The following is a 7,607-nucleotide window of genomic DNA, read 5'->3' as shown; positions in this document are numbered from 1 at the left end:
TTCCAAAGCAGCAGTATTAATATTTAAAATATTAATTATTTAATCCAAACCATATAGAAATCTTTATTATTTCACAACTACCAATTTTATAATTTGAATATAGAAAATAATCCAATAATTGCAAAATTGGATAATAATCTCAATTTATTTCAAATTCAATAAATCAAAACTTGCTTTAATTTTCTTTAATAAAGAAATTTCCGAAATTAAGGCTACAGAAATACTGAATTTAAAATTAGCTAATGATAGCCCTTTTTCAAAGGTCTTGGGTCTTACATTCTACCCACCTTATAAAAATTTTCGCCCTCGAAAATTGATACAAAACGAAAGAAATTTCATAACAGTTCACCCTTGAACACATTTAAGGAAGAAGCAAAAATATCTCATCATATAAACATATATACGATTTTCAAATACTTTGATTGTCATATGCATAAGGGTGCAAAGGTAGGAGTGTGATTGCAAAGCAAACGTTACAAGATAGGCTCAACGCACAAGGTCATATGATCTCAAAGCTTTACAAAAACTTGAGGTACCAAATAGGATGCAAATCAAGATGGGCGTTCACAAAGCAATGATGACATGGTTCAAACATGTAAAACATGATGGGGTTAAAACAACGTGCTTAACCTCCGCACACTAATCTCATCTTAATCTCCAAGCTTCAACTTTCCAACCCCATTAAGCACTTTACAATCCTCACATCCAATCATAGGCCAGACAACTGCAAGCCCGTTCGCGAGGAACGAAACACCCAAAATTCATAACGTTGCACACCTACCGCTTCAACTTCCGTATACACATATCACGTCTTAAAGAACTAACGCATCGCGTTACTACGTCTACAAGTCGCACGTGATATCAAAATAATTCTCGAGTCTACTCAGAAGGATACCAGATTTAGAACGGAGAGACAATTGTCAAGGACAATACTCATAGATTTAAGAGAATGTATCCAATTCCCAGATAAACAAGGATGTTCAAGCAATGAAGTTTGCTAGAAATGAATCAATTGACAACTTCAAAGATAACCCTTGGATCAAAGAAATTCAATAGGTCCAATAAGAAGAATCAGCACATTAATTTGAACCAAATTCAAACTGGGTCGAAGAAGTAAGAGGTTTACAGAAAAGAATATCTCAGACCCAAGTCAAACTCACAAAACTCGAGCATAATTAAAATACTTTCGAATACATTGTTCTTAAAAGAATCGAAAACTTCGCAGTTTAAAAGAAAAGTTAAGCAACAAGCCTCGTTCAAGAGAAAAATAAAAGCATAATCGTGGCTTTGCTTTAATTCAATTTCATGTTGAAGTAGATTTTGTAGAGTTCCAAAATCAAATGCACACAACTTTGGCTAAGAGCTAAAATATTTCCTCAAATATTTTAGAAAGATAATTAGATGCACAACTTGACCAAAAGCAGTTCATAAAAACTCGGAAGTAATCAAATGCTTGTTCAAAATTCTCAAAATTTCATATTCAAACAAGCGTATATAATATTCATAACAAGTACGAAAGAGGAAGTTAAACTCTTTTTAAAAAAGAAACTCCGAAGTAAAAATTCGCTTACAATTTGGTAAAGGAAATAAGTGGTGCATTACAAACGAACCAATTTCCACTAAACAAGGGAGCTTTCCAAAACCTCATTTAAAATAGCGCTTGCCAACTTTGAATTAACTTCGTCAAAATTGAACAATGATTTCAATCTCAATCAAGCAACAGAAAATAAATTCCGTTTAATATTTCTTCAAAGAGAATTCAAAGTTTCCTTTAAAAAGGTTCAAAACAAGACTCCAAAAGTGTTCTTGAAATCACCATCTCAGAAGAACATTCAAGAAGTTTAAGATGTACTAAAAGGAGTCAAGCCTTGCAAGAAAGGATCTTAAATTAAAGTAGTTCAAACAAGATCCACTAAACATGAAACATCAAACAAGTTTCAAATTGATCCAAAAGAATACAAAAGTCATAGAAAAAGACAACTCAATCATTTGTAATTTCTCAATGATAAATCTTTGACTAAAAACTCTTGTAGAGATAATGAGAGAATAAACAATGCACTAATTTGAAACAAATCAAACAGACTCATATAAGAATGAGATTCACAAGAGAGGACAAACCAAGATCAATGGTAATGTTCACAAAATGTAAAAGATTAGTCAAAAATAAAGTAAAGTATGACATCCATAGGGATGAAAGGTTAAATAGAGAATTTAACCTGTTCATAGGAAGAAAGCTATGAGTCTAACACTTTCAAAAGAACAACCATGGCACAAACCATATAGCATGCTAAATCAAACTCAATACAAAATAAGTTAGGTAAAGCTTATCAAATGAAACTCAACCGGGATAAAAGTGAAAAATCTTTCCTTTCCAAAATTTTGAAAAATATCCAAATACATAATCAAATGAAGATGTCCATTGGAACTATAGTAAAGTTACTAGAAAGTCAACTTGTATTTTAAGTAGGTGCAGTTCTATAAACCAGTAAAAGTACAGTCGAGGTATTAGGAGTAAATAATTGTTAAACTATATAAGAAATCTTCAAAGTTCATATATAGATAAGTATGTATCTAATCAACAGCAATTTTTATAAAAATCTCAAAATTAGCTGTAATCACTGTCAAATAAGAGGAAAACTGAATCAATAAGTTCTCTAAGAATGAACACGGAACCCGGAATTAAAAGTCACAACACATTAAGACAAGTTCAAGACTATATCAAAGAATACTTGAATCAAGAAGAACTCAAACAGAGAAAGATAGATACAACAAGGAGTTCAACCAAGCATATGCACTTAAGATCAAACAAGAATACATATGGATAGAGGAATAGGGTGAAGACATCAAATTACTCTTCAAAAGGTCTAGCAAATAAGAACTTCAAGTTAGGATATGAAAGAACATGTCAACTCGAACAGAATTCAAGACACACAACTGAATAGCCTCGAGAAGTAGTTTCCAACTTTTCCAAAACCCGCGATTCGCTTTACTCAAAACTAGGATTTCATCTATGATAACCCATCAGTGCTTTCATATACATATTTCACTAGTATTAAGCCGGCCGAACTTAATATCAGGAATTATGCAACGCAAGACTAACAGCGTTGATCAATAGACTGTCATGTGCATAAAGCTCTAATTCTCGTCTTTCGACAAGACCTAATACATGACAAACGCTCAGAGCATGCAACCGAAGCATAGTCAGTCCATTCCTCAGGCTCTACAGGAAGAACTGCTCTGATACCATAATGTAACACCCTAACTACCAAAGCTCGCACTTCCGGCTGCGCGACTCTGATAGCTCGGACATTACGACGACACTTATACTATTTAATACTAAAATATGAGCCTGTTTAAAACTTTAAACCGCAATACCGCTCCCAAAGATACTTTCGTTCGATAACGTACATCCATAAATACCATACAACTTACAAAAACTCATAAAGAGTACATCCATATATATACATACATATATATAAATAATATTACAAACATAATCCAATACAATTCCTATCCCTCTTACAGATTATATCAAGATAAAGGCGAGGGTACAATAAACCATAACTAAAACAATATAGAGCATCACAACAACAATTAAATAAGCTCTTCGTAACTTCTGCGCCCATATCCTGAAAGGGGAAAAATGTAGGGGGGTGAGAACATCATCCTCGAAAGGGTTCTCAGTAGAGGGTTTTTGGGAATTACTGTAATAGGATACATGAAGATAAACCGTACCAGTGATTCATAACCGTCTTATGCCTCTTTTCAAAAACAACGGTTTAAAATGAAAGTAAAGTCGGAAACCTTTTCGGAAAGAAGAACCGTTCAATTCTCAAAAACTCAAAAGCCTTTCAAAATGGTTTATCTATGCGGAACCAAAATAGCCTTTCATAATTTTATTCCAAACCAAAAACACAAAACCGAAATCAACCATCAGTTCATCTCTTTCCAACCACGGCCCTAGGCCCAAACAATCCAACCAACAACCAATCACCACAATCCAACAGAGTCCCAGATGCAAACACAGATAGGAAGTTCAAGCACAAACAAACAGTTATTACAAGTAGAACAGTTAGCAATTAATCACATAGGCAAACCAAGTATAATATGCACACCCAACCAATGTCACACAAATGCATATGATGCATGCCTGTCCCTAGTGGCTGATGATATCATCTGTCGGTTATAGAGCCAACCCGACAAGTCCTGGTAGCTAACCATTGGACTGTCCCTCTGTCGTGCATCCCCAACTCGAGTTATACTCATCATAAACTTGATCATAATCATGATCCATATCCATCACCCTCACTGGTGAATATTTATCCATCACCATCACTGGTGAATATTTATGGGGGCGAGCTCCTCCGGGGCTTTCACAGTGCCCGGCCACACTTACGACATAGGGTCAACAGAGTATCAAGTCTCAACCTGGAGCACGTGGTGGCTAGCCACTGCTACTACCCAGGGAAACTCGTATCTCAGATAGTGGAAGTGCAACATTCACATTTATCAATGATTCAGCATAAACATGCAATCAATCTCATCCATGGATCAACATCCATCTCAGCCATCCGGCTCACGGTTCATTCTAGAACCAGCCAATATTCATATCATACACAGCCATTCCGGCTCACGGTTCAATCCAGAACCAATCAATATGTATAAACATACACAGCCATTCCGGCTCACAACAAAACAGCACTTCCACCATTCAACATCATTAAATTCATAAAGTCGGCATTTAAGCCATAAATCATTTTCTCAATTCATTTCACTTTGAAATCGAGTTTCAACTCTTTTCAGTCCTGGCTTTAGAAATCTCATTTCTCAAATCATCTCAGGCTCATAGGCCGAGTTTACTCAAAGTGAGTTCCCTTTTTAAAACAAAGCCACTCTCGGCATTCTCCTTCCAAAACTTCCAAAACCATGGCAAGTTAAGGATTTGTTTCACAGTATTCAAAATCATCCATCCAACGATGGGATTTTATACCAAAAGTTTTTCGGCAGAGTCCCAAGTCTTTAGGGAAGGTCATCTTACATCAATTCTTTAAAATTCATTGAAACTCTTAAAATCATAGATTCTCGGTTCAAGTAAATAAAACTGAATTTATTATGAAACTGAACCATACGAAATCACAAGTTCCAACCCGGTCCAAAAATCAACTCATTTGAAACGGAACCGGTTTATTTGAATCAAACCGCCTTCAGATTTCTTTTTGGAACCCATTTTTCCAACTCTTTTAAAATGCCTCAAACTTGATTACTCAATCAAAAGTCTAGGTTCCTTTAAAATCACTAAAAAAACTCCTTTTTATATTGAAATCGATATTATAGCATCATTCTTTCCTTCAGTGATTCAAACGGTAACCATAGTTCAGTTCTAAATAAACCGAACTCAACGTATAAGGTTCATCAAATAAATTAAGCTGGAAAGCATAATTATCCTCTTAATAAATCAAATAGTACAATTTCTCAAATCCAAATCTTTTAAATAACCTTTCAAACAAGACTTAGATTTTATAGAAATTTCGGCAGCACCTCCCCTAAAACTTGGACTTTTGCCACCCGGTTCGGGTCCCAACTAAACCGTTTTCTCATTCCTTTTCAACAGCTCAAACCAGAAATCAATTCAACAGCAAGCTAAATCCAACAGTTGCCTCAGTGGCATATCTCAAGAAAACCATTTCAAAATCAACTCAATATCAACCAATTTAACTCATTTCCAAATCTTTAAAGAATCGGTTCACTAACAAATCATTTATCAAAACCAAATTAATTAAAGTAACCCAGGCTGGATTTCAAGAGTATTCTATCTTTCACATCATCAAATAATTGACTCAATTCAAACCAATCCTCAACGGATTAAACTCATTTCAAATATTTAAAGAATCAACTCCAAACATTACATTTCACAAGCCACACAACAATTCAGCCAAGCCAACATCCATAATCGTTCGAGTCAATCAAATAATACATAAGGCAGATACAATCACTAATTACACCATATCTCACATCAGTACCCATATGTAATAATTCCAACAATAAACTGTAGTTTTTGGAAAGCGCCCCTACCTCAAAACGCAATTCCATAATCCAAGCGCCTCATAAGTTCTTTTCACCTCAACTCAAAATCAAAGGCAGCTTCAAAGCACAGCCCCACACATTTTCGCAGCAGCATAAACAGCTCTAATTTACAACAAGCAACCTCAGTTACTAAACTCTAGGAACATTAATAACATATAGGCTTTAATACACGTACGGGACACTAACGTAAGGCTTTCGAAACAGAGATACTCACTAGATTAACGAAACGAAATAGCCGCAACTTCAAATCGACTCGGCAGCGGCTCCGTTAATAAATTCTGAATAAGGGCGGCGACCCGAATTTCTGATAATAGCAGCTGTACAACCACGCAGTGTCAATACTCTTTCCGAAATCCAAAAAGGACAGAGACCGCAAATTAAAACCCTTACCCGCATACTTTTCCGGCGACGGCAGGAGTAGCCAGCAGCTCCGGCAGTGGTCCCTAACGTCACAGAACCACTCCTGGCGGTCGGAATCACAGAGATGCAGCTCCCTTCCCCGGCAGCGACACCTGCGGCGGCCTGAACCCCTTTTGCCGGCGGCAGTTTGAGCTTACCGTCATCAGCAGCAGCGAGCTCGGATGGTGGCAGCGGCGTCCGGGTCAGATTTCAGAACCCAGAAGTGGGAGCAGATTTGGCGGCGGGAGGATGCACGAGCGACGGCGGCGCTCAAGAACTCCGGCGAGGACGCGTTCTGCCTCATCGCTCCTCTTCCTCTCGCGTGCAGCAGAAGAATCTTCGGCCAGGGTTTGGTGGTGGCGACACCCTCAGCCGCGGTGACACGCGTCGACAATGGCAGCTCGACGGCGGTGGGAAGGAGCGGCGAGTCCCTCTCCGCGCGACGCCAACTCCACGCTTTTTCTCTCTCTCCCTCGGTCTCGCGCTCCCCTTTGGTCGCGATGAGGATGAGCAGCAACTGACGGCGAGGCACGGCGGTTGGACAGCGGCGCGAAGCTTCAGCGACAGCGACGCGGATGGCATCCCGCAGTGCTGACAGCGACGACGCGACGGCGGCGGTGGAGCCCAGCACGCCGGCGCGAATCTCCTTCCTCTCCTCCTCTCTTCATCCGCAACTCATCCTCTCTCTCTGGTCCGTTTCTCTTGTTTCCTTCTCCTACTGTTGTTGCACATTGAATTGGAGAAAGGGGGAAAATGTGTTGTTTGCTGCTAGGTGAGGAAAGCTATGCGTGTGTATCTGTTTGGGAAGGAGGGGTTGCAGCTGCTGAGGGGAGAAGAAAGATGGTGGCTGCTGGGTATAGGATTAGGGTTTCATTTTTGAAACTTAGGGTTAGGGGCATTTTAGTAATTTCACTTAAAATTGGGAATAATATAGTAATTGAAACCCAAATTAAATCCAACACTATTTGTACATAGAAAATACTATTTGCTCATCAATTTTACAAATTATTTTCAATAAAATGCCCAAATCCAATAACTGCAAATAATATAATTAAATCATTTATTTTCCAAAGCAGCAGTATTAATATTTAAAATATTAATTATTTAATCCAAACCATATAGAA

At 37.8% G+C, this 7,607-nt stretch overlaps 1 long non-coding RNA gene across 1 annotated transcript; it reads right to left on the bottom strand.

Annotated features, from left to right (window-relative positions):
- Nucleotides 1–5,854: 5,854 nt before the first annotated feature.
- Nucleotides 5,855–7,358, bottom strand: LOC112765261 (uncharacterized). The gene is made up of 3 exons (XR_003183577.3): nucleotides 6,475–7,358; nucleotides 6,299–6,401; nucleotides 5,855–6,186 (listed from the first exon to the last, which is right to left on the bottom strand). It is a non-coding gene; the product is annotated as an uncharacterized lncRNA (long non-coding RNA).
- Nucleotides 7,359–7,607: the final 249 nt, after the last annotated feature.

Source organism: Arachis hypogaea, chromosome 17, assembly GCF_003086295.3.
Source record: "Arachis hypogaea cultivar Tifrunner chromosome 17, arahy.Tifrunner.gnm2.J5K5, whole genome shotgun sequence".
Taxonomy (NCBI): domain Eukaryota; kingdom Viridiplantae; phylum Streptophyta; class Magnoliopsida; order Fabales; family Fabaceae; genus Arachis; species Arachis hypogaea.
Note: the sequence above shows the minus strand (reverse complement) of the source record. Positions and strands in the feature narration are given on the sequence as shown.